Source organism: Camelus bactrianus, chromosome 19, assembly GCF_048773025.1.
Source record: "Camelus bactrianus isolate YW-2024 breed Bactrian camel chromosome 19, ASM4877302v1, whole genome shotgun sequence".
Classification (NCBI taxonomy): Eukaryota; Metazoa; Chordata; class Mammalia; order Artiodactyla; family Camelidae; genus Camelus; species Camelus bactrianus.
In genome coordinates this window covers 9,573,327-9,601,096 of record NC_133557.1, presented here as the reverse complement: position 1 = coordinate 9,601,096, position 27,770 = coordinate 9,573,327, and the positions used below count along the sequence as shown (strand labels likewise).

The 27,770-nt window shown below is 47.6% G+C and overlaps 1 long non-coding RNA gene across 2 annotated transcripts in view; it reads left to right on the top strand.

Moving 5' to 3' along the window:
- Window positions 1-27,770, top strand: part of LOC123618515 (uncharacterized) — a 46,747-nt gene that overhangs the window by 18,197 nt on the left and 780 nt on the right. The window contains exons 4-5 of one of the 2 annotated variants that reach the window (XR_012500587.1): window positions 23,951-24,057; window positions 27,486-27,589. This is a non-coding gene — a long non-coding RNA (uncharacterized LOC123618515). The remainder of the gene's footprint in view (window positions 1-23,950; window positions 24,058-27,485; window positions 27,590-27,770) is intronic. The other variant, XR_012500588.1, reaches the window with a different exon arrangement.

Sequence of the window (27,770 nt, the reverse complement as noted above, 5' to 3'; positions counted from 1 at the left end):
ATCTGGGAGGAGGGACCCTCCGTTACCAGAAAGAATGCAGTCTGTCTCATAAGCAATCATAAATTCTCAAGGATGAAAGGATGGTGCCATTTTTTCACATTAACTGTATCAAGATGTAATTAATGTAAAATCACAGGCACCCATGGTGTCCATTTTAAAGTGTGTCTTTCCATGAGTTTGGACAAACATGGAAACCCTGTATAACCACCTACCTAATCAAGATGCAGAACACTTCCACAGCCCCCAAAAGCCCCCTTGTGCCCCTCACCTTTCACTCCCACCTCCTGGCCCCAGGCCACCACTGATCCGATCTGTCACTGTTGCTTGGTTTTGCCTCTTCTAGAATTCATGTACGTGAAATCAGACAGCATGGACTCTTTTGTGCCTGGCTTCTTTCCTCATCTTCATGTCTTGAGATTCATCCATGTTGTTGCATGTTCAGCAACCTGTTTCTTTTTATTGCTGAGTAGTATTCCATCAAATATTACTTAAACGTTTCCAGTGGGTCATTTTTCATTTTGTGTAGAGCCTGCCTCCAAAGCATATCCAGAAATCCTCTGCTTTCCCTTCCTGATCTTTGGGTGAAATTCCATCCCATGTGAAAGAGACCTAAGCTCTGGGTAGGTCCTGAGAGGGCAGAAGAAGATCTCATTCTTGGGGCAAACAAACCTCACTCTTGCCAGCATTGATTACTCTCTTAGTAAAACTCTACTGTCTTCTCTCCTCTGCAGACTCACTCCCAGGTGATGTCACCCAGCCCTGTGACTTAAGTCCTGATGACTCTTAAACGTAGACCTAAGATGTAGCTCCAGCCTCTCCCCTGAGCTCCAGATGCTGACATCCAGCTGTCTGTCATGCCTACATCTCCTCCTCCTACAATTCTCTCTGACTCAGTGGAGGGCTGAGTCACTGCTCAGCCACTGCTCAGGCCTAACACCAAGGAGGGACCTCCTTGCTTTCTCCTTGTCATCTCATCCCCTGCTTCTTATCCATCAGCTGGTCCTGTTGGTCCCATCTCTAACCTATATCTGGAATCCCATCCCATTTCCCAACCCCACTGTCACCTTCATCTGTCAGCTGGACTGCTGTGGCAGGAATGCCACCCAGCCACGTAGACAACATAATTTCAGACTTGAGAGCTGATGGCCGGGCCTCCTCCCTTAAGTGGGGATCCAGTGAGCTAACATTGTCCATGGTGAGGTGAGGAGAGGCCTCCAGCAGGAGACAAGGATTTTAGTCCACAGGTATTTGTTGTGCACCTGCTATGTGTCAGGTACTGTTTTTGGTTCTGGGGATGTGATGGCAGACAAGTATGTCGCTGTCTTTGCTCTCAGAGCTGTAATGGTGGTAGGAGAATGGGGAGGCAGAGGAGGGTGTCCCTGGCAGGGGCATGGTGTAAGCCAGGGTGTGGAGGTGGGATAGCAGGCATCACCCATGGTCCAGTCTGAGGTAGCTGGCGGAGCAGGGATGGGGAGAGGGAGAAGCAGTCTCCCGCCCTGAGCCATAGGAGAACCCATGGAAACCTCAGACATCAAATTCAGTTCAGAGCCCTTACCCAGCAAAACTGGAACCCCTTTGTAGTGGTCAGGCAAGGAACCCTCGCTGCCAGGCTGTGAGGAGCCACCTTCGTGCTCCTGTCTCATGAGCCCCCTTGACTGGGAGCCCCAGGCTAGGACCCTTCCCAGCAGAGACACCTCTCCCCAAGAGGCCAGGACCCGGCAGAGTGTCTGGGATGCTTGTGATGCCATTTCCCACCTGGTTTCCCAAGTCGACTCCTGGTTGGCTTCTGTGGGAATCTCACCTCATTGAGACCCGAGCGCCTAGTTCTCTGCCTCTGAGATTGGCCTAGGAGTGTGTGTGTGTGTGTGTGTGTGTGTGTGTGTGTGTGTGTGTGTATGTCCCCGCATGTGCTGAGTATAGAGCATGAATGATCCCTGCTGCTCAGTCCAGGCAGCTGGACTAACGGTCCATTTCCCCCTGGTCTGGAGGCCTCCTCCAGGCCCCCAGCTGCCCTGATGGGCCAGGTCACCCTCCCGCCCCGGGAGCCCCCAGCCGCTCCCCACTCGGCTTTCCTTGTATTGTGCACAGGCTGGTTCCTCGAGGAAATGGGGCGGCTGCTGGGTGCGGGGGTGGCCGCCAGCGGCCCCACCCCCTTCCCCCCATTGTCACTCCTGGCTTCAGCCCCCAGCCCCTGCTGCTGACACTAAAAATAGTCTTGCTCACAGGGAGACGGCCCCACCCCAAGCAGGCTTCCAGGCTGGGCGTGGGGTCGGGGTTGCCAAGACAGAGCTGTCCCTGGTGGGAGGGGGCAGTGAGGTGCTCCCATCAAGTGACCTAGGTCAAAGCACAATAGAGCTGTGTGACCTCAGGTCACCTTCTTCCCCTCTCTGAGCCTGGGTTTTCTCATCTGTCAAATGAGGATCAGGACACTTGCCTGCTGAGGTTGCTCTTGAGAGTGGATGGAAGTGTGGCTGGGTCCCCAGGGCTCTGTTCTTGGCCAGCTCTGGGGTTGGTGCTGCTTGAGAATCTGCAGAGCCTGAGGAGAGAGCACATAACATGCCTTCATCCTCATCCCCGTCTTCAGTGGCCGCCAAGTGGCCTGATTTCCCCCAAACAGAGATGCTGAGAGGCTGAAGAGTCTGCCTGGGAATCCAGAGGCATCCTCAGGTGTGTCGTGTGAGACCTGGCAGGTGCCTCTGAGACCTGTGTGAGCTCACATTGTGAATTATGTAGCCAGGATAGGACTCATACCCATGTCTCCAGCCTCTGAGGGCTATGTTTTTTCCGCTTTGAGGGGCTGCCTTCATGCTGATGACTCTACAGACTTCCTGGCTGGGATCACCTTGTCTTTGAGTCCACAAACACATGATTCATCGTGAAGGAAGACATTGGGCAGTGGGCGTTGTGGCCTGAGCTGGGGGCTGGGTACCTCCCCCGGAGCCCACATGGGTGAACAGCTGCCCTCAGATGCCATCCATGGCCACTGAGCTGGGCCAGCAAAGGAGGAATTATCAGCATATCTGTCTGTCTTCTGGGCCCTTTCGTTCATTTGTTCATTCATTCATCCTTCCTTCCTTCCTTTGTTCTCTTTTTTTTTTCACAATGAAATATTTTAGACATGGATTCTGTTATATACTTAAAAGTCTGGAACTCTTAGAATTACTGTTGTCAGAGTTGGAATTTTCTATGTGTTTTTGTGATTATCTGTGTCCTCCACTAACCGTTACTGTTAGTTCATGTATCCTCCCCAAGACAAGTACAGTGTATCTCCCATTCAGACCCTGATCCTGTGCAGATTTGTTTCCACCCACTTGTATTTGGGGATTTGTGGGGATGCTTTTGTCATCTGGTTTTGTTGTAAACCTTGTCTGTGGGGTTTTGGTTTGCTAGTTGCTGTACCTATTTTAAAGTAGGGATTTGGGAAGATTCAAACATGTTTTTACCCCTGTCACAGCCATCTTCCAAGAATCCTGACTCTTTCTGAATAATTTATGTATATGGAAAAAGAATCAGTACACAAGGTGTTGAGTGATAGGTCTTTCTTGGACCCTGAAGATGACCACTGTTCCCAGTTTGGGGCTTCTTCCAGGTATTTTATGCACATCAAGCAAACGTAGGTACCCAGGCTGGTTCTTGCACAGACACTGGTGTATTCTGCTTTTTGTACTGCACTTAGCACTATGTTTTGACATTGTTCTAAGTCAGCATACAGAGTACTTCCCCATTTGAAAATAAAAATGGCTGCATATAAAGCAGGGATTTTTAGCTTGTTGTACCTTCGACCCCTTTAGCATCCGGTGATGAGATGGACCCCTTCTCGTAATCATATTTTTTAAGCACATAAAGTAAAGTGCATAGGATTGCAAAGGAAGCCAATCATTCGGAAATGCTACTACTGCAGCAGCAGCAAGAGTTTGTGATGCAGTAATAGGTGGGCTTCTTTATCTGTACATCAAATAAAAGATGTGCATGCAGGTTTGGGGTCTCGATGAGCTTAAATAATATGTGGAGGGGTCTGTAAGCACTGTGATGTCAGACCTAAGGGTCTCTGACTTCTACTGTGACAAAGGCACTGCGGACCCTGCCGTGGCTCATGGTCCATATTTGTACTTGAAGGAAATGTTGCATTTCAGTTAGAAGTTAGTGAATATATAGTTGTTATTTTGTTCCCATCCAAGTTCATGGAGCCCCTGAGTTCTGAACCCCAGGTTCAGAACCCTTGCTAAAAAGTGTAGCCATCCCTCACTTTATTCAACCCGTCTCTTCTTGAAGAGTCACCCTGTCTCAGTATTTCTCCAAATCCTGTTGTTGCGCAGCTGGGGAAACCAAGGCCCCGGGCTGGCGAATGGACTGGGGTGGCAGGACACCAGGTCGCGACTCCAGGCCCAGGCACATGCCCAGTTCCTCCCCCACCAGGCTGATGGCAGGGAGTCAGCCAGGAGCAGGTTGGCAGCTGGTGTCCTGTCCTGAGAGTGACCCGGCCCCGCCTGCGCCCTGCTCGCTGCCCTGGCCGGCACAGCTGTGGATGTGACAGGAGGCTTGGCTCCGATTCACCCAGGCACATTCCTGGCCCAGCCACTATTTTTTTTTTTTTGTGACTCTTTCTCCCACACCCCCAACCTTCACCCCCCTTTTCCTCAAAAATGCTCTGTCTCTCCCCAGAGGGTCCCTTTGGGCGGCGGCTCCTGGAGGGAAATGTGGCCTGGATTTCCTGGAACATGCGGAGCTGGAGTCCCAGCACAGGGAGGAGGGAAGCTGCTGGCAGCAGAGCCACACCCCTCCCCCAAACATAAGTGGGTTCTCTGGAGAGATGGGTGAACTGGAGCCTCAGTATTCCCATTCCACTGGGCCCTCTGAGCAGAGGCGCCTACTGCTGCAGGAATGGGCCGCTGCAGTCGGGGTGGTGAGACAACCTCCCCAGGGAATCACAGCTCTGGGACCTTCGTGACTCTGTGACCTTGGACAAGCCACATGATCTGGCTGAGCTCTGGTCTTCTGGCTCTTCAGTGCAGGGCCTGTGATCAGGACCTGCCAAGGCTGGTGGACGGTCCAGTTAGGCGACAGCTATGCATGAGCCCTTCCCAAACCCGAAAGCCCTGCTCCAGTACACGAGGTGTTTGAGGGAAGTTGGGGGTGCAGGTGTGGGGGTACACTGGGAGAGGGGTGGGACTGGATACCCTCTGTCCTTCATTCGCTCATGAGACAATTACTTGTTGATCACTTACCGTTGTGCCAAGCATTGGGGCTCAGCAGTGAACACAGGAGACCAGGGCTCACAGAAAATAAACAGACAAATGCCCCCACAGGGTCAGGAGATGAGTGCTTTGGGTTGCGTGCAAGGGTCAGGAGAAGGCCTCTGCTGGGGGACAAGCGAGTGGAGGCACCAATGAAGCAGAGGCCCCGAGGTGGGAGCAGGGAGGGAGGGCGAGAGAGGCCTATGTGGGGTGGGGAGATGGGCAGAGGGAGGCTGGGGGCTTGTAGCCCAGCAAGGGTTTCGGCTCCATTCATAGGATGCCACCAAGGGCTCTGACATGTGCAGTGACACACCAAAAAAAATGGCCCACAGGGGTGGGGGTTGGGAGGTGCAGGGGCTGCATCCCTGGAGCTTGAGCTTTGAGACCCAGCACAGCTCCTTCCTGGCTCTGCAAGCGTGGCCAGGGGGACACTCTCTCCCTCAAGCCTCAGTTTCCTCCTCAGTAAAGTGGGGCTCATAGCACTCGGATGGCTAAGAGAAAGGAATGTGAAAGGCGAAGCTATAGCTTTCAATGGTGGGAGCTGTTCTTTCTATGAATCCGAAGCCACTTGCTTGGGCAGAGCTGAAGACTGGCTTTGAACCCAGGTGTGGGTGTGTTGCAGGAAAACTGGGTGGGAGAGGATGGCCATGTCCCGGGTCCCAGGCAAGTCCCTGGGACGTGCCCTGCCAAGTAAGGATCCTTGGCTTTGTGCGGGAAAGAATTAAAAAGTGAGTCATAGTAGAGTGAAAGTAGATTTATTCAGAGAGATACACACTCCATTGACAGAGTGCAGGCAGTCTCTGAGGGCGAGAGAGATTGAGAGAGACAGAGAGAGAGAGAGAGAGAGGCGAGAGGCCCTAGTAGATACACATTCCTTGGGCAGAATGCAGTTGGTCTCACTCAGAAGGGAGAGCAGCCACAGGTGTAGAGGTAGTTAGTTTTTATAGGCTGGGTAATTCCATATGCTAACAAGTGGAAAGATTATTCCGACTATGTTGGAGAAGGGGTGGGGAGTCCCAGGATTTGGGCCACCACCCACTTTTTGGCCTTTTATGGCCAGCCTCAGAACTCTTATGGCACCTGTGGGAGTGCCACTTAGCATGCTAATGTATTACAATGAGTGTATAATGAAGCTCAAGGTCTACTGGAAGTCAACTGTACTGCCATCTTGGGCCTCAAGGTGGAAGTTGAATTTTCTGCCATCTTGGACCTAGTCGGTTTTTAACCAATTTATGTCTTATCCTCAACTGATGTGTCATTCTTTTAATGATGGTGCCCATCTCAGGATACCTCATGTCTCAAGTGTGGCTTTGAACAAGGCTACTCAGCTCCTGGGGACATGTGGGGTCGTCACCTGGGATGGGATCCTGCTAAATTGTCTGTGGCCCTTTTCCCCTTCTGGGTACAGAGCTGGATTTAGGGGAGCCTCTGGGGTGAAGGAAGAGGGTCAAGGAGCCACCTTGAGATGCATGGGGGAAGGAAGCTAGGGGTCCTCCTGAGTGTCTCTGCTGTCTCAGGACACCTTCTGACTCTTCCTCTCTGCAGAGAGGACTGGGACTCATCTGGTGTGCTGGGTCCACCTCCCTCTCCTGCCTGCTCTCAGCCTCAGTTTTCTCATCTGTGAGGTTAGCACAGCAAATCCCAGCCCTGGCGGTGATGAGAAGGTTGGGAAGCAGTGGTTTGTCGTGCATGAGGTGCTTGGACAGGACCCCTCATGAAGGAGGAGGGAACTCACCTGCCTGGGTACTGTCCTAAGCCAGTGGGATTGTGTCATTCCACCGGAACCTTCAGTGACCTCCCTTTGCTCTCCAGATGAAGAATGAACTCCTGTCGCAGGTGCACAGACCTCCTGGCTCTTCCTCATTAATGCCAACTGTGTTCCAGCATCTGGCCCTTGGTATTGGTCCCTGCACCCTTCCCCCTTGGCCTAGTAAACTTGCATGTCCTGTTCAGCTCACTTTAACCGCCTCTTCCTAGGGGAAGCCCACCCTGACCTGCAGACTAGATTGGGTCTTATGTTGCAAGGACCTAATGGTGCCACTTCCCCTCCTGATGACACCCATGACTGTTGTAATTTCATGGTGTGATTACCTGGTTATTGACTGTCTCCATGTGAGGACTGTGTATTCCATGAGGGCAGGGAAGCTGACTCATTCACAACTGTATCCCCAACCTTCAACACAGTGCCTGCATACAGCAGACGCTCAATAAATGCCTGCTGGATGATGGAGGAATGGAATCCTCTCGACACCCAGAGGAAGGAGGTGGTATCATTCCCTTTTTACAGATAAGGAACCCGTGGCACAGAGAGGTTAAGTAACACTCCCAAAGGTCAGACCGCCAAAACACAGCCAGAATCAGATGGTGTCTGTCTGGGGATGTGTTCCTGCCAGCAGGGCTCAGAAGGTAGGCAGATGGGGTTATGCAGAGAGGAACTAGGACCATCTGGACAGGGAAGGGGTGTGGTGGCGAGCCCTGCCCATCCGTGTTTTCTCCTGGCTATGGTGTTTCGTGGCTGTTTTCCTCAAGGGCGACTCAGGTGACCTTCAGGTTGGTCCCAGGGGTCGGCTGGGTGGAGAGCTCAGTCTGGCCCGGGTTGCTTTTCTCGCCCCTTTGCCCGCCCCGCTGGCTTCACGCACAGATTACAACTTCCCCTTCACGGCTGTCTTACGCAGGCCACCTCCGGCTCGCCATTGTCTCATTGTTTGCCGAGGGAAGCTCCAGGAGGAAATTAACCTGCTGCTCACCCCTAGCAGGGAGTTTCACCCCCAGTCCCCACTGGGAATGCCTGGGGGCCAGGCAGGAGGGGTGGGGGCAGGTAGTAGACAATAACAACAGGCAGCCTTGAAAGGAGTGAGCTCCCAGGCAGAGGAAAAATGTAAGCAGAGGCTCCATTCCCTGGTAGACATTTATTGGGTCCTGTCATGGGCCAGGCTATGTGTCAGGGAACTGGAGATACAGATGGGAGACAAAGATCTTCTTAAGGACCCTGTGCTGATGAGAGGTGCTGTGCCTCAGGCTCAGATGCCCCTGCGGGCCAGACAGGTAACAGAAAGCTGAAGGCAGATGTGCAATGGGGAGTGATGGGGTATATAGCAAAATGAAGACTGCGGGCTTCTCCTAATGGCCTTTGGATCCTAATTTCATTTTAACAAGGTGCTAATGAAACAAAATGGATCCCCCAGACTGCTTGTAGTCTGCAGACTTCCAGTCTAGACCTTTAGAGAGGAATTCTTGTTCAGGGGTGAATTTGGGTTGTTAGTTATTATTGGTGTCTCACACCTCGTCCCCTCAGCCTACCACCGAGTTTAGCTGGAGCTGTGGTGGGCGCTTCCCAGCATACTGGGTGGCATCCGATTTCAAGTGCCTGTCAGTCATTTGGTTTCTTTGAAGCCTTGGGAACTCTCAGCCAGGACTTGGGAGGAGTTGACCTGCCCAGGGGCAGCCATCCGTCACAGGGGATGGGTGTTGGTGTATAAATGTGTCAGCCTCTTATCCACTGGAGATGATTCCCCGTGGCCGTTCAGAAGGCCAGCAGTGGGATAGGGCATCTGCCGCCCATGTTGGAAACTGGCTCAGTCAGTCTCACTCCTCTTTTCTTCTCTTTCTTGTCTCACTCTCCCAGATCCTTCTTGCTTCCTGGGCTCCTTGGCACCCATATCCTTGTCTTAGGTTCTGCTTTCAGGGGAATACAAACGAAGACAATCTCTAACGTTCTTTCTGAATACAGTTGATGATTCTAACCTTATGTGATTCTGAGACTGAATGACTTTAACTCCATGATTACAAGTTTTCATAAGTTAACCCAGAATGGCATCATTTTATGTGGCCAAAACACACCTCTCAGCCATGTACTCAGACATGCAAGAAATATAACATTCCATTTTCTATGCGGATTTTGCTGCTCCTGTTTTCTCTGGTGCCAAAAAATGCAAACTTCAATCAAATCTAGACCAAAAAATTGTCATTTGAGATTTGAATGAAATTGAGTGAGTCAAGCTTTCCCCTTCCTCCTTTTTTTCCTGGGTTTATTTAAGTCCTGGATGGGTGGAAGCATCTTGATATTGGTTGGGGGTCAAGCTGGGGTCTGTGACTGGTCTTTCTCAAGATGGAGAAGCCCATCTGACCCTCCAGCATGCCTCCACCCTTGGCATCCATTGGGAAAAGTCCCAGCCATGTTGATGCTTTGACCTCTAGAATCAAAGAATCATGGTTCCTCTTGGGCCAATAACTGTAAATAGAGTCACATACACTCCACTTTCAGTCACCTGGGGAAAAGATTTGAACTTTTTTTTGTACCTTACAGGGACCTGGTATGCAAAGTTACCATTCAGTCTAATGTATTTGCTGAGCATCCAGTGTGTATTGGGCATTTTGCCAGGCCTTAGGCAAATGAAAAGACAGACATGGTCTCTTCCCTCATGTCATTCACAAGCCAAATAAAGTGTATATATTTATACCTTATATATTGTGATGTCTGTCATGAAGGAAACAAACAGGGTGGGCAGAGAACGTCTCTTTGAGGAGTTATCATTTAAGCCAAGGCTAAGAGTCTTAGGTCAGGAGAAGCCACCAAAAGACTTATCAGGAAAAGGAGAAGTCTGAATTGTAGCTGTAGCTGTAAATATTTTGTAGTGTTGAAGGCATCTCCTCTATTTCTTTTGCACTTTACCTTTCCCCTGCTGGTTAGTGGCCTCTATCACCTTAGAGAAGGTGAGGCAGAAATGGAAGAAATTCTTTTCTTTGTCTCAAAGGCCAAAGCTTTTGGTTTGGAAGAGTCATGGAAATTGAGTCAAAGCCCTGAGGAATTTGAGGGCACACAATTCATGCCGTAACTAATAGAGTGAGAAGAATAGATGAGTCAAAATTGGTTTTCCTCTTTAGGAAATGAGATAAAGATTATCCGGGAGGTGGGCAGAAAGGAAGCGTAGCAGAGATATTTAGTCGTCATGCAATTATCTGACTTCCCCTTGTTATGCGGCTGCAGATGGCCACGTGGCTGAAGACTACATTTCCCAGTGTCCTTTGCAGTGGGCCCTTAGATGTGGCCCATGATCAGGTTCTGACAAAGGATATGTGAAACCAATGATGTGTGGAACTTTTAGGTTGTGTATTTAAAGAAAAAAGGGCCATTCTGTCACCACTCCTCTTCTATTCCTGCCAGGTGGAGTTAGACATGACAGGAGAAGCTGGAGAGGCCATCTTAAACCACAAGATGGAAGCTGCATGTGAAGGATCTCAGAGCAACAAAATTGAGGGGGAGGGTATAGGTCGATGGTAGAGTGCATGCTTAGCATGCACAGGATCCTGGGTTCAATCCCTAGTACCTCTGGTTAAATAAATAAATAAATCTAATGCACCCCCCCCCCCCAAATAGGGACTCAACCAAGAGCAACAGAATGGGAGGAGCCAGGGTCTCTGACACCATGGGACACCAGATCAGCTGCACTTCTTACCCTCTATTGGTTAGCGAGAGAGAAATAAACTTCTGTCTTATTTAGGACATAGTTTATGCTACAATAGCTGAATAAGCATCCCAAGTGATGCAGAGGGTCAGATATAGGAAATGGTGGAGTGTGTAAATACTGATGTGTGACCCTGAAAGATGAATACAGAAACCTCAGGTCATCTTAAGGGCTCATAGAACAGCACTTATGGTTTCACTCCTGGGTTAAACCTAAGGAAGCCATGAACCTAGATGCCTGAGTAAGTGTGCAGGCCCCCTGGACTTGGTTTCTGCAGATACATGGAGGTGGGGTCATGGGTGACCTAAAAGGGGAAAGTGAAAGAAGACACCCAGAGTTGACTGAGATTCAGTTTCTGCCACTCAGTGGAATGGAGGCTATTTATTTGGAGGGTGGGCTGAGAGTTACATCTGCTTCACTTCTCCTCCTTCTCCTCCTTCTTCTAACTTGGCCCAGCAGATCCAGGAGGCTGAGTTTCATCACTGCATTCTTGCTGAGCACCAAGGCTCAAGTTCAGGTCCAAACCTAGCCATCACCTTGCTGTGTGGCCTTGAGAATGTTGTATAACTTCTCTGACCCGGGGTGATCTCCCTGAGAACATAAAGGCATTGAACTCCAGGATGTCCAAGGTGGCTCTTTCTGCACCAAAGTTCTGTGGTTCTTCTCTGTGTCTGATACTGAACGGGATTCAGGAGAAGCATGATAAAGTGTCTCTGTTCCAAGGCACTCTGTTCCAAGAGACAAGACACAAACACATGGGCATACACACTTAAACAAATATGCATAATCAAACATCACAATATCCAAGAGGAAATGTAACATCAAGATTTAAGATGCAAGCTTTGGAACTGAACAGACCAGAGTTTTACTTACCCCCATCTTTGTCACTAGCTAGCTGGTAACCCTGGGCAAGTCACTGTACTTCTCTGAGCCTTGACTTCCTCACGTTTAAGATGGGGATAATGATACCTACCTTTAGGGCACTCAAGGAAATAAGATGAGGTAATAGATATAGAGCACTGAGCTCAATGCCAAGCACATGGTGGGCAGTCAACACATGGTTGTGTTGTTGAGAATTGTGAATCATGGTAGGAACCAAGTGAAATGTAGGAAAGGGCGGAGCAAGGAAGTCTTAAATATGGAATGGAGAGATCCTGGAGGGCCAGGGTGTGGGCAGGCTCTTGAAGGATCAAGCCACGAATGGTGCAAGGATGGTGCAGGTGTAAAATGGTTAGCAGAGGGGTGAGGTACCACAGGAGGGAGAAGGAGAAAAAGAGACACAAGCAAGGCGGAGCCAGGCTTGAGAAAATCTCCTCCTCCTGGGCCTTATTTTCCTCATTTGTAAAGTGAGCATAACAGTATCTGCCTTGCAGCGTTGTTGGAATGATTACTAGAGATGACATAAGTCAAGTGCCCATGAAGAGGCCTGGCTCATGGAAGCTTATCAGATATCAGTTTCATTCCTCTCTCAGGAGAGAGGGAGTCACAAAATAGCGGCGCTGGAAGGACCCTCAAAAATATTCATGGTGACACATATGCGTATTCGTGAACTGTTCACACATCATCCATCAATCTATCCAGCTATCATTTATCCATCTTTATACATCCATTCAAACACCAACAATTCATTTATCACCCCTTCACCATCCATCTAGCCAAATGTCTATTCATCCTTCACCCACCATCTATTCCTTATCCATCATCATGCATTCACCACCAGCCCACTATCCATCTACCTATCATCCATTATCCATCCTTCATCAATCTATTTATCATCCATAAATCCATCCAGCCAGCCACCCAGCCATCATAATTCCATCTGCCCATTTATTCTCCATCCATCATTCATCTGGCCATCATTCACCAGCCATTAATAGCCACCCACCATCTTTCATGCATTCATTAGTTCCTCATCCATCCATTCTTTATGCATCTATTTATTCCTCATCCATCCATCCATTATTCCACTTGTCATTTATCTTTCACTATTTCTCATGCATTAAGTATCCATCCAACATATATTCCTCATTCATTTCTTCATATCTTTCATTCAGAAGCCAGTCATCAACTCACCAAACCATTCTTTATCCATTCCTCATCCATCTGCTAGCCAGCTTTCATTCACTCTTTTACTAAATATCATTTATTAGCCATATCTGTCATCATCTATACAACTGACATCTATAAAACTACATACAATTAATCTAAACAATTCATCATCCATTTGTATCCATCTATCGCGTTGTCTATCCATTTATGTTTCATTTTCCATGTCATCTGCCAGGTAATCTGCATTAGGGATACAGACTAAGTAAACTACAATTTGTCTTCAAGTAGTTCAGAGTCTAGTAGAGAAAGACAGACAAGTCAGGATGTAGTTAGACATAAGGTGATGGCTGCTATAATATTGGAATGATTGTACCAAGCACTGTGGGGGGTTGGGGGGAACACAGAGGAGAGAAACACAAACTCTGTTTGAGGAAACAAAAGAAGGGTTACAAAGGGGGTGGTGGTTGAACTGGGTCTTGAGGGATGAGTAGAAGTACAACTGCTGTTTTTGAGGAGGGGAACACTTAAAGCAGGGAAGTGAGTGTACAACTGTATTGAGAGCAACAGGGCAGACACTTGTAACCAGGTCTGCAGCCTCCTAGTTGAGTCGTTTCCACTTCCCAAATCTGGGAAGACACGTGAGTGAGGAAAACCCGCCTCAAAGCAGGGAAGAGGCTGCTGTTTCAGGAGCTGGCTGTAGTTGGGGTGGTGAAGAAGATTTCCTTAGACCTCAGCCTCAGCACCTCTCCATTCAGGGAGAGGCAACAGCAGAAGCTCCAGGAACTGGCACGGATTTCACAAAGGGAAGAAAAGAGTGGCTTGGGAGGAAGGGTGAGGTGAGAAACACTTAGGTGTTAGCTTCTTAGGTGAAGTTGGATCAGAAAAGAGACCCCTAGTATTTCCTTGTTGCCTTTACTCAGGTAATCAATAATAATATTGTTATACTCTCGCAGCCAGGTTTTATTGAGCACAGACTATGTGTTAAACACTGTGCTCTGAGCTTTCCATGCATTATTTCATTTTGTCCCCTACCCCCAGAAACTCTGAGAGGTAGTTATTACTTTTATTTCCGTTTTATAGATGAAGAAACAGTCTCTGAGAGGTAAAACTAGGATTTAAATCTAGTTCATGTGGCTCCAAATTCCATGTCTTTCCCATTTCTCTTTGCTGCCCCTCTCTCATGGTTCTTTGGCTGTGGTATATGTTTACATTAGCCACTCAGCATGAGGGATGAGTAGGGAAGGAGGAGGGGCCATAGGAAGAGGAGAATCATACATGATTTAGACAAAATTACTCACATACTAAAATGTATGCTCTATCATATTGGAGAATCTGTATCCTGAGACTTTTTAACAGTGCCTGGCACATAGTAGACAATAAATGTTTGTTCTTGTTTGAATTCTATTGCAAAGAAAATAGATGACCAACTAGAATATAAACCATATAGGCTCATTTGTTCTAACACAAATCTTCAGTAACAGTAGCATAAACAAAGCCGAATTTTACTTCTCTCAGGTCTGGGTGTAAAGAATCCAGGACTAGCTCGGTGGAGTTGAGGTCCCAGGGTTCTGTCTTGTAGCTCTGCCATCCCTGGGGCATTGCCTGGTCCCAGTGGTCTCAGATGGCTCCCTCACATCAATACCATAGCCAGTGGGCTGGGGGAAAGGCAAGGGGCAGCCATGACTTAGGAGATGTACATGGCACTCTCACTGGTTAGAATTTAGTCACGTGGCTAGAACTAACTGTGGGGAGGAAGCTGGGAAATCGAGTTTTATTTTGTGTTGCTAAGTGTCCCGCTAAAAGTCTGAAGTTTTATTTCTATACGAGAAGGGAAGAGCATGTATGAGGGGCAATTGGTGGTCTCTGCCACAGATGAGGAGCAGATGTGTGGGCACCGGTAGTCTTCATGGTATGAAGACTCCAAAGGGACAGATGTCCTCTCTCCCAGTAGACTGCAAGCTCCCTGGGCAGGGGGCTACACATAACCGCCCTGATATCCCTGGAGGCTTCTAGCTCAGACTGAAGAAGGAGGACCTCTCAGACCTCGGATAGCGATCTGATGCTTTGGTGGAATCAGAACAAGTGAGTTAGAGGGTTTTTGCCTGGTGATGGTCACAATGGAGAGGACTCAAGGTCAGGCTGGGCGTCCGGGAGGCGCCAGCAACAGTGGAGGGACGCAGGAAGGTGATCTGTGAGAGGGCTGGATCGGGTGAAGGGGCAGAGAAGAGTCTGCGGAGGAGGAGGCAGCCTGGGGGGAGGAAGGGACAGTGTAGTAATCACAGCTCTTACTCAGTAGAATGCTCAGCAGCCCACGCAGCATCTTGGCCTCTGTCACCTCATCAGTGAGGACAGATGGCGCCTGAAGTTGAGCAGGGGATGTGGGGTGCGTCTTGAATGCCACCAGCCCGTCCTGTTCCTGCCAGAGAAAATCAACCCTAGTTTCCTCCCTCCCTCCTGCCTTCCTTTCTTTCTTTCTCTTGCTTTCTTTCTTGCTTGCTTTCTTTCCCTCTCTGTTTATTCAATTTGTCCCAGAAATTTGAATCCTTCTTCCAAAAAGAATACTATCTTTTACTGGGAACTTTAAAGAGGTATTCAGTTCTGTTCTAAACTGGGCAGCACATAACCCATTTTTTCTCTCTCTCTCTCTATATGTATATATACATATTCAAGACATATATACATGTATATGTACATATATATGCACACAGGCATACATATATAGCTATATAAAATCACCTACTATGTGGCAGTGCTAGCCACTCTGCTAGTCTCTGGGGAACACAGTGATGAGCAAGTCAGACAAGATCCTTGCCCTCACGGAGCTTATGGTCAGGAGAGACAGACAATAGACAAATAAAGGCACAAATAACTATCATTATTACATTATTAAGTCAGTGCTACAGGAAGTACAGATAGCTCTGAGAGCATACTCACTATTCATTCCAGCATTCATTATCCAAAGATTTAACAAGAGAGATTATGTATGTTAAAATTTTTACAAAAGAATAAAATCATGCCTTTTGTTCAAATATAAAGTGAACATGTGTGAAAGTTTGTATTTAAGTTATTAATTTGTGAGGGAACCAATAAGGTGTTAAAAACTAGTTGGAAAGAGAATCCAAAGAGAAGATATTTATATTTATATCTATATGAATGCTGAATTAATTAAATTAATTTGCTAAAGATGCAAAACTATTTTCTTCTAAGAGAGCTGGGGCGGGAGGATCAGTTGTACCCAGAGCAGATAAAACTTATCTGCATCTCTATGAACAAGAATTATTTGTGTCATTCTCCATCTCGTTATGACTTACGGAGATGTACAATCACTCAGAGGTAAGGAAAGGCATCGACCACCGTAGAATCAGTTAACCTGAAAAGAGGTGAAGACAGTGCATGGCATTGGACAGTCAGTAATCTTTGTCGGGTTTTTTTGTTGTTGTTTTTTGCCATTTCAAAGCCTTTCACAATTTTCCCTGATGTGTCAGACCTGTACGAGGTACTGGTAATAGAGAGGTAAACCACACAGACACAGTATCTCCCTCAGGGAGAATGTTTTAAGTTCCCTTGTGTTCTAATAGTGGGGCAGAGGGCTGGGGAAAGATAATTTCTGGAAGCCAAACTAAGCCTTTCCCATTTTTGTCTAAGAGATTACAAAAGCACTTTGTACCTTGAGAAGGACCAGGGCTCCTCTGTCTAGTTTGAAATCCCCAAATAAACAAAGCCTTGAGCCTTCCCTGTGAATTACTGACTCTCTAACAAAAACAACTTTATTTCTTACTTCTGCAAAACTCTATCTGAAAATACGTGATTACCTTTGCAGATATAATAATCAAATGAGAAAAGTGTTGCTTTTTCTGCCATGGACAGACTAATCCTTGGTAATTTTTTCCCTTGAAATAGCTGTTGTATTTTTTATTTGGTGATTTAACATTCTAAAACCTGGACCCTCTTGTAAAACTTCTTTTCAGGTACTTTTTTTTTTTTTTTTTTTTTTTGGATTCTAACTGCTTTTGTCTCTAAATTTTCTTTGAGACAAGCTGTTACACACACACACCAAATAACCAGGATATAGATTGTTGTAAGTGCCATGAAATAAAGAAGTGTAGTGATACAATCAAGATGAACTTGGGAAGAGAGAAGGATTGCTTTAGATCAAGGGTCAGCAAACTTTTTCTCTCAGGGACCAGATAGTAAATATTTTAGGCTTTGAGGGCATGCGGTCTCTGTCACAGCTCTCAGCAACCATAGACAATATGTAATATGTAAATCAATGTGCATGGCTGTGTTCCAATAAATCTTTATTTGCAAAAACAGGCAGTGGGCAAGATTTGGAATATGGGCCATTGTTTGCTAATCCCTACTTTAAATAATGAGGTCTTGCAAGACCTTCCTGAGAAGATGCTATGTAAGATGAAGCCTGAAGAATGAGAAAAAGCTGGCATTCCAAGCAGCGTGGACAGGATGTACAAAGGCCCTGTGGTAGAAAAAAGTTCAGTGTATTTGAGGAACAGTAGAGGGGCCAGTGTTGAAAGTGCAGTGACTGAGGGGAGTGTGGTAGGAGATGAGGTCAGCCACGTTGGCCAGGGCTGTGTCATTCATGTGACTTGTGGGCCGCAGTAAGGAATTTGGATTTTATTCTAAGAGCATCAGGAAGCTATTGTAGGGCTGTAAGTTGTGGAGTGACTTTATCAGATTTTAAGTTTGAAAAGATAACTGTGGCTGCTGTGAATTGGAGGGGGACAAAATAGGTGGGTGAGACCAGCCAGGAGGATAATAGTAGTCACTTGGGCAAAAGGTGACAAGAGACATGGCAGAATGGCTTTGGAAATGAAGGGAATTTTTGGACTTGTGGAGTGGGCAGGGGCGATGTGGGATTCATCTCAGCAAGACCATCCCCTCCTCCCATTTCCTGCTGCATGTGCCTGAACTCCTCTCCCTGGGGACCAGGCCTCATGATGTGGCCCCCATGACCTTCTGGCCTCATCCTTTCTACTCCTGCCTTTTGCCTCACTCCCCTTCCTCCCCAGGAGAACATGCAAGGTTCTACCGCAGAGCCCCCACCTCTCCTGCCCTTACATAAGGTGTGTTTACTGTCTGGCTCCTGGCATCTCACTTTTCTCTCTGGCCACTGTTTTCCCCTCTAGACCACAAGCTCTTTGAGGGCAGGACTTACTGATGATCCCTCCCCATGGGAGTGAACAAAGCCACGGAGTCCTGGTAAACATTAGCTGACTGAATAAATGAACAGACTCCTATAGCAGAGGGCTCCATCCAAGGTTTGTGCTAATGTTCCTTGAATTGATTAATTTATAAGAGAGTAAATGAGTGAATGAATGAACTCAGTGCCTAACTTGAAGTCTGCTTACAGAACAGGTGCTGATAAATATTTGTCTTTATTGTTTAAAATTTGAGTCAGTAATATTTTCATACAGTTCAAAAATATAAAAAGGGATACTGTGAAGAGGCTCATTTCCACTTTGTTTCTCAACTGTCTGGTTCTTACCACTTTTGTTAGTTTCTGATCTTTCCAGAGTTTCTTCATGCAAACATACGCAAATGAGAGCTGTGTTGTTATCCCCCGGGGCCATGTTTGGTGAGGGTAGTTGGGACTGAGCAGGCAGAGATTCTTCTGACCATCCCTCACTGACCCTGAAATATGAACCAGAGCCCCAAGCTCGGGCTCCATCCTGACTGGGGCTCTGACCCCCACACCCCAACCTGGCCTGTGTGCAGGGGAGGCGCAGCCCCTCCATGGACGGGATAGCCGGGTCCACAGCTTCCTAAGCGTGGGCTGAGTGGGACAGGTCCCACCTGAGCTGCTACCAGGCGGAGCCACGCCCACCTTAAGTTAAGAACAACAGAGCCCAGAGTGGAATTTTCCTCCCTTTCCCATTTTCCTTCAACTTGTTACAAAGGAGAAAGTCTCTGTTGAATGCTGGTGTGTTTTTAACACCTCTCTTAACACTTACTTCCCTTTTTAACAGAGAGCCGGCCTCTGAGCCTTCAGCAGGCAGCCGGATCTGGCGGGAATTTAATGACATTGTTTTGTTTTCATTGTACTTATTTTTATGGTTACCTTCTATTTATGGCACGAGATACTGGTTTTCCATTTATGGAGGGATTTAAAGTTCCCTTTTGAAATGAATATATTTATGTTTTTAAAAGACAGTTCATTTAAAGAAAAAAATATTATGTAACTGGGAGCACAGGTGGTACCCAGACATGGAAAAAATTGTAAAGGAGGCCATGATGGGCTGAAAAGGAGGAAATGCCTCTCAGGTCAAAGGCCTCTCCCAGCCCCTGTTGAACAGAAAGGACCACTGAGGCTTAGTGAGGGGAAGGGACTTTCTCAAGGTCACGTGGATGACATGGACTGAGAACTGGACCTCCTGATCCCCCTGTGGTGGGGACATTCTGTGCCAGTGGGGTAGAGCAGAGGTCGGGGATCGTGTGCACTCCCATGGGCCTGGCCACTGCCCTGGCGGGGGTCAGGGTCTTTCCAGAGCTGACCAAGTCACAGGCTGAGTGCAAAGAATGCCCGGGTCCTGAAGAAGAGGAGAGAAGACATGCTGGTGTTCATCAAGCAGTCCATGTGCTAGACCCCGTGCTGAGACTTTGCCTCAAGGGAACTCAGAGATTCAGGGGGAAGACACAGCCTACAAAAATAACTCAAGTTTCTGATGGCAGCATGGCGAGTGCTCCAACAGAGGCATAGCTCTCACATCTACAGCTAGTGACATCTGAGGCTTTTGCCTGCTGAGAGGCCATTTCCCCATTTTCCCATTTTCTTTTGGAAATTTACTCCCTTCCCCATTCTCGGTGCTTGTAGCTCAGGCAAACCCACACCGACTTCAGAGATGGGCACAGGACCAGGCCTGGCCAATCAGAACACTTTGTCCCTCTCGCCATAGGGATTGGCACAAGGTTGGTCATGTCATCCAAGGCGGGCCCATAGGAGCCTTCCCTTGAACTTTTGCTGCAATTACTAGTAAAAGGGCCCACTCCAAAGGGGTTTCTAAAAGGATGAGTCATGATCCAGAGCTGCTGGCAGTCATCTTTGCCACCAAAAGACGAGAGGCTCTCTGAGAATGAAGCTGACATCCAGGAAAGCAGGGATGAGAGGTGGAGAGACATTTCTAATGATATCATAACATCACCTGGATTCAGCTATGAAATCAGTGCCCTGAACTCAGTTCTGGAAACCATAACTTACCTTCCCACTCCTCTCACCCTTCATTAGCTACTTTGAATTGGATTTCTGTCACTTACAACTAAAAGAGACCTGACCAATTCCAGGCAGAAGTACAGTGTCATGGGAAGGTAGGAAAGGGAGAGTGGTTGGGGTGATGACGTTTCTTCTGGGAATCCTTTCTTGTGGAGGTGAGATTGAGCAGAGTTTTGAAAAATGAAGATGATTTTTTTTAATAGTCACAGGAGTTTTTTTTTGTTTTTTGTTTTACAGTTGTACATTTGTGTTTATTTTAACTATTATAATGCTGGTTGACAAGTTGAAAAAAAAGAAAGTTAAAAAAAACCACCCAAATCCCATCACCCAAAAATCCTCTCCAAATCCTTTTCTGCAGGTACATATACAATCATTGTTTTCATTATGAAGTCGAGATCATGTTATACATTTAGAAGTTTTGCTCCTTATTTAAACTGAGGTGTAATTTACATAAAGTGGAATATATAGCTGTTAAGTGTACCTTTTGATGAGTTTTTTTTATTGAAGTATAGTCAGTTTACAACATTGTATCAATTTCTGGTGTATAGCGTAATAGTTCAGTCATACATATACATACGTATATTGATGCATAAAGAAGAAGTGATCTTTCCAGTGAGGCGAGCTGCTTGGGCAGTGGAAGAGTGCTGGAAACAGCACAGTCAGAGTGGCTGGAGAGAGGAGGGAGCCGGAGAAGTGGTGGGGGAGGGGCTGGCAAGGAGGGATTGTGCAGAAATTTCATCTTTTCCTCTGCCCGTGTCCTCCTTCTCTGAAAGAACGCCCTTCCTCAGTTAATTTAGCCACAATCATTTAGTAAGCACCTACTATATGCTAGGCACTCTCGAAGGGCTGGAGAAGTCACAGTGGACACCACAGGCCAAGTGCATGCCCTCTTGTAGCTTCCATTCGAGTCAAAGGAGATGGGTACCAAACATGATAAATAATTAAGTCTCATAGTCTCAGGTAGTAAGAACTTGTGAAGGAAAACTAAGACAAGTGTGGATAAAGATTGGTGGAGAGCTGTTTGGGATGATGCAGCGTTCTGACAACTGATGGTGGTGATGGTCTGCAACATTGTCAATGACTTAATGCCCCTGAATTGTACGCTTAAAATGGTTAAAATGGTGAATTTTACGTTATGTTCATTTTACCATAAGGAAAAATAGATGAGTGGAGGGGTGTTATTTTAGCGAGTGTTGTCAGGGCAGGCGTCCTTGAGGAGGTGACATTTAAGCAAAGATCTGAACGAAGGGAATTAGTGAGACTTGAAGATACACAGGGAAGAGCAGTCCACGCAGAGGGAACTGCAAAGGCCAAGGCCGTGAGGCTGGGGTGTGCCTGGTGTGTTCTAAGAACTGTCAGGAGGCTGATGTGCCTGGGGCCCAGAGATCAAAGGGGCAGGAGGGAGGGAGATGAGGCCAGAGTGGGTGGGGTGGGGGTTGGGGAGCAGGAACTAGTGTGCTGGAAGAGAATTTTGGATTTGGTTTTAAGAGTGATAGGAACTCTTGCAGGTTTGGGCAGGGGAGGGTCAGGAGTTGGCCCTTTCTACTCAACTTTTCCCTCTCTCCAACACTCCATCAGTCTCTTAATTGGGCGGTTATCTCTTTGCTTCCTGACTCTGCTTTCTGGGCTGCTGCCCTCTTCTGCCTACCTCCATGACCACCCCCTAGTTGAGATTATCATTTTTACATGGATGACCCAAGTGGCCTCCAGTTGGCCTTCATGCCTCCTGCTGACTGAGTCTCCACCGTGGTCACCAGGGGCTTTTTCTACCTGTGCCAATGACTAGTCCTTCCTTTGGTGAGAACCATGGCTCCCCACTTCCCAGTCCCACCCTGTCCAGCTCTCCAGTCTCCTCTCTCCTAACCCCTCAACACTTCAGCCACTCTGAGCCTCCCATGAAGTCCCCCTGCTGCCTCAGGCCCTCTCTCTCCTCAAGGCTGTTATATGTACTCTCTTCTACACAGGGTCCTTTTTACCTAGAGAATCTCCCCTTCAAGAGTCACCCCAGCACCACTCTTGGCAAAGACTTCCCAGATAACCCTCCTCTCCCTGCCCCAGGCTGCCTTAGCTGCCTCCTTTCCTGTGTTCCCTTCCCTGCCTCTTCCACCTTCAGAGCCCACAGCACAGTCATGCATGGCTGCTTGATTTAGTTTGATTTTTTTTTTTAAAAACCTCTCCTCATCTCCATGAAACCCCCAGTTCCCTGCCCATAGTATGTTCTCAATACTATTTGTTGACTAAATGCATGAATTTGGAGTATATCTTGCAGAAATAGCAACAGCTACCCTGGGTGAAGGATTTGCTATGTACCATGCTAAACATTTCAGAGTCTGGATCTGATCTATTTTTCACAATCCTAGGAGGAAGCCACTGTAATTAGCTCCATTTTAGAGATGAGAAAACCAAGGCTTGGTGAGATTCATCAATTTCCCCACGGCCCTGGAACTCAAAAGCAGCAGAGCTGGCAGGGCAGAGTGCCCAGTTCAAAGCCACAGGCACATCATACAGACAGGGGAGGTGTCTTTGTGTTATTGTGTGCATTGGTAGGGTTTCCAGGAGTCTCTGAACTTCATATGAAGCTCAGTTGTCCATGAGCTGTTTTTCAAGAGCAGCTTCATTGCTTTCATCAGTGTCAGATGGGTTCTTGATAGTCCCTACATTTAAGATGCCCTTCTGCATAGAAGAGAAAGGTGGAAAGCTTTTGAGTATTGGACAGATGAGGTCCAAGCTATACTTTGGAAAGATCATTTTGGCAATTCACAGCAGTATTATTCATAAAGGAAAAAAATTAGAAATATCCTTAATGTCCACCAAGAGTGGACACATTAATTATATTGTGGTACATCCTTCCATTGAAGGGAATACCATGCAGCTGTAAAGATGAATGAGGAATCTCTTTAGGCACCAATATGGAATGATTCCAAGATATATTTTTTTAAGTCAATGATGTGAAGTTCTGACCAGGGTGTATAAGAAGCTTCCACTTTTGAGGGGAGGGTGGGGGTATAGCTCAATGGTAGAGCACATACTTAGCATGCACGAAGTCCTGGGTTCAATCTCCAGTACCTCCATTAAAAAAAAAAAAGCTTTCATTTTTTTTAAAAGGGAGGGGTTAAGATTATAAATCTAGATTTGCTTCTATATGCATAGAATATCTTTGACAATATTCACAAGAAAATGGCCAATGGAAACTTTACCTCAGACAGTTTTTATGAAGATGAAACATGTTAATATTAGATAATAGCTTAGAATAGTGCCTGGAACATAGTACACACTAGAGGAGATTTTGTTGAATAAAATAAAAGAGGGGTTGCCTCAGGAGACAGGAAGGAAGTGATGGGGGATTGGTGAAAGGCTTATTCTCACCTGATATTTTTTCTTGGATATTTTAATTTTTTTAGTCTTTTTTGTTTTTTGGGGGGTTGATAATTAGGTCTATTTATTTTATTATTAGTTTTTTTTCTTTTAATGGAGGTACTGGGGATTGAACCCATAACCTTGTGCATGCTAAGCACATGCTCTACCACTAAGCTATATACTTCCCCCTTGTTATTAAAATTTTTAGATTTATTATTATATTATTTTATTTTGGTGGGGTGGGGAGATAATTAGGTTTATTTATTTTTAGAGGAGGTACTGGGGATTGAACCCAGGACCTTGTGCATGCTAAACACATGCTTTACCACTGAGCTATATACTCCCCCTTTGATATTTTTAAAGTTAAAATTAAATATATCTAGATAGATAAAACATAATCTGAGGGGATCAGAGACTGGAAGGAGGTCCCACCCTGAATCCCCGGGAATTAGCTGGAATTGGTCAAAGGCTACATTGTGTGGTGTGAAAATCAGGACGTGTGGAAAAAGGGGAGGGGGGACACCAAAACACCCACGCCCCAGGGCCCACTATAAAAAGCACATTTGAAAACACCAGACTGGAAACGTTTTTTTTATTATTATTATTATTTTTTTAAATAGCAAAAGCTCGTCCCCCCAGGAGGCGTGTTGCAGCTGCGGCCGTGGCAGTTCCCAGGTGATGTCAGTCCTGGCCCAGTGCCAGCCCCGGCCCCTTGGAGACGGTCTTGGTGGGTTCAGCTTGACTGTTTTTCCTTCCTGAGACTTGAGGACACCTTCCTGTCTCAAAGAAAGCAGCCTTTCCAGGGCTTTCTGAGAGCCAGGGGCGGGGGAGGTGGTGGGCCTGGGCTGAGGAGACAGGAGGCAGGGGAAGGTGGGTGAGGGGTGGGCAGGAGGGGGCGGCTGTGTCAGGGAGAAGAGGGTCGGGGAGCTGCAGACAGGCTCAGCTCCGGGATGACTTCTTAACCATGCCACAGGGGACAGGAGGACGGTGCTCCTTGGGAATCCGAGGCCCGCTTCCTTGACCCCTTCCTCGCCCTGCCCCGGCTGCTGCCGGGGGGGACACACTGGGGTGGGGTAGGGTTGGGGGCAAAAGATGTTCCCACGGAGTTCCCAGCTGGTCAGCGCCTTTTCTCTTCCCTAAGTTCTGGACCCATCCCTCTCTCCTCTATGGCTAAAGGCCGTCTGTCAGTATCTTCTGAGCTTCCGGACGTGGGTTTCTACAGATGGGCTGAACCGCAGAGCTGGGTTTGAGGTCTAACTGCACTCCTGGCTGTGTGATCTCAGGCCAGCCACTGCTCTTTTTTGAGCTCCATCTGTGAAATGGGTAAAATCCACCTTGTAGGGTGATTATGAGACAGCACGATGTGATGCAGGTTCACATTCCTGCAGGGCAGACTTGTCTCTGGGCAGGTTGTGGGGATGACCCCAGCCTCTCAGTCCTTCAGCAGGTGTCTGCTAAGCACCCACTATGTGCTGGCACTGTGGGAGGCCCTGGGATGCTGCCATGTGGTGGCAGCCGGAGGTGTTGTGAGCAGGGACTGTGGCCTGGCTCTGTGACCTGGGGGGAGTTGCCTCCTGCCTCAGAACCTTGGCGTTGAGCATGTGGGCAGCAGAGGAGGGAGGTTAAGGGGGTGGGCTCTGGACCCTGTGCACCTGGGTCCAAATCCTGGCCTGTCATTCAGTGACTGCATGACCCTGGGGAGCCATGAGGATGCTAAGAGCTCCTGCCTCACGGAGCTGGGGAGGTGTAGGTGAGCTACAGGGCTCACCCCGTGCCCTGCCCAGAGGCGGTGCTCCGTGAGCCTTCGCCATCACTTTCTCTTCTGCCTGCAGAGGTTCACCTGACTTTGACTACTTCGCAGCACAGATCTGGGCTCTCAGAAGAGATGTATCAGGGATTATCAGGTTAGGTTCAGGGGAGATCCAGGGACCTGCAGGTGCTGCATTATTTATCTCATGCAGGGGTGGCCCAGACAACTTTGCAGAACCTTTCACACTTGGCAAAGCCTTTTCTTGCCTCAGAATCATCATCCTTACGTTTGTTCTAGTCTCTCCCACTCACACATCCCCTCCTCACAATTTATAATTTGCTCAGAGCCTGCTGATCTGATAGATAGCAGCCTCTGTGAGAGCAGGCACCACATCTGTCTTATTCTCTGTCCATCCCTAGAACCTTGCATGGTCCACGGAGCAGTTCAATACATGTTTGTTGACTGACTGACTGACTGACTGACTGAGCCGCCTGCCTTAAGTTGGTCTATGATATTAAACTCTATGTTATGCCTCCTGATGAATTTTACCTCCTTGCTGTGGCACAGGCCATGGGACCTGGAGCCAGACCTGCCCTGGGTTGGAATCAAGGCTATGCTGTTGCCAAGCTGAGTGACCTTAGGCTTGGTTTTCTAGTTTGTGAAATGGTGATGACAACAGTACCTACCTACGCAGGTTGTTGCAAGATAGTGAGGCCATTTTTTTTCTTACTGTAATTTTATTTATTTATTTTTTAAATTGACGTATAGTCAGTTTACAATGTTATGTCAAGTGAGGCCTTTCTTGTAAGTGACCTAGAACGGTGCCTCCAACTCTCATGCTTGTTGCTGCTCTGGGCAGGATCACTAAGCAATGAAAACAAGGACTAGGACACATGAAAACTGATTCTGGCTCATCTCTGACTTGCTATGTGATGTTGAGGATGTATCTTGTCTGCTCTGGGCCTCAGTGTCCCCACTGTTGATCTGAGGGGTTCTGAGGAGATGAACTCCAGGATTGTCCATTTAAAATCCTCCAACAGCCTGTATTTGGGCCCCTCCAATTCTGGGAATTCTGGCAATGCTGGGGAAGCCTGTGGGAGATGCAGCTTCCTGGACCCAAACCCATACCAATTCCCTCGGTGCAGGCTGGGCTCTGGGCAGGGGTGAAGACTCAGGCTCGGGGAATGACCTTTTCTGTCTTATGATGGAAGCCAAGGTTCAGTTGGGCCCTTACAGGACTGGGCACATACCTCGTGAGGCCGTACCTTGAGAGTCCAGTGGGTCTTGTAGCCAAAACACTTAGTTCAATCCACTCACTTACCAGGAGCCATATGAATGCGGGCAAGTTCTCTAACCTCCCTGTGCCTCAGTGTCCTTATCTATAAAATGGAGCAGGCTATATTAAGTAACTTAAGTAAAGTGGATAGGCCAAGGCCTGACTATAGAGGGCCCTCAAAAAAGTCAGGCACTTTTCCAAGCTTAGAGAATCTGGGCATCCAGAAAACACCAACTCCTAAATCTTACCAGCCCTCCCTCCCACAAGGCCAGATTGCCTTCTGGTCTACTATGTGCAGGTTGTGCTGAGATGAGGAAAACTGAGGCCCAGAGAAAGGCAGACACCAACCCCAGGTCACACAGGAGCAGTGGCCAAGCTAGACCAGGCCAGGCTTCTGCCTTTCAGCCAGTTCACCCTCAGTTTCCAGGCCCTGCTGGCCTGCCCTCTGACCCTGGCCCCCTGGGAGCTGATCCCAGGCCGGTGGGGTCTACAAGTCTGGTCTGGATTAGACACGCTGAGAAGCAAACGCTGCTCCCCCCAACCCCAAGCAGGTCGCCTGGCGGGACCCGTGTTCACAGCTGCTGAGGCTCACAGGGACATAAATCATGGTGGCAGGAGGCTCCGGGGCTGGGACCACCTTAACCTCCTAAAGGGCGCAGGGGCCTGAGAGTCATGGGCAGGGATGCCTGGGTCCACCAGGGATGTTTTCCATCCCCAGTGAGGGCAGCTGAAGTAGGGCAGGTCACAGGGGGCCAGTAGACCATTTGGCAGGCCTCACATCCTAGCGGGCCAAGAGCTCAACTTTGTTTTAACTTTCACTCTGCAATCATTTACAAACATACAGAGAAGTGATGAAAGTAGTGCAGAGAACTCCCATATACCCTTGACTTGGATTCACAAGTTTTAACAATTTGCCACATTTGCTTTCTCCTTCTCTCGCACACACAAATTATTTTTTTCTGAACCATTTGAAGGGATGTCCCCTCCATCACATTCCTCTGCCCCTTAATACTTCAGGGGGTATTCTGAAGCACAAGGATATCCTCTAACATAACCATACTGTTAGCAAATTCAGTAAGTGTAACGTTGATACTTCGTTGTTCTTATTCCAACTTTGTCAACTGCACAGTAATGTCCTCTATACCATTACGCCCCTGCCGGACAGGATCCAGCCCAGAGGTGTGCTACATTTTGCTGTCCAGGTCAAGACTTTTGATATCACGTCTACAAGAGGTAAAACACACAGTAGCAGGAAATTCAGATGGGGTTGAACAAAGGTGTTTAACTTTATAGGTATGGGCTGATGTTTTTGTAAATCCTCTAATGTTCTCATGATACTGCATCATACTAGTGATTGTATATGGACGCTTAAGAGTTAACTTGCTAAATGTGTCAGTTTTTGGAATTCTATTCT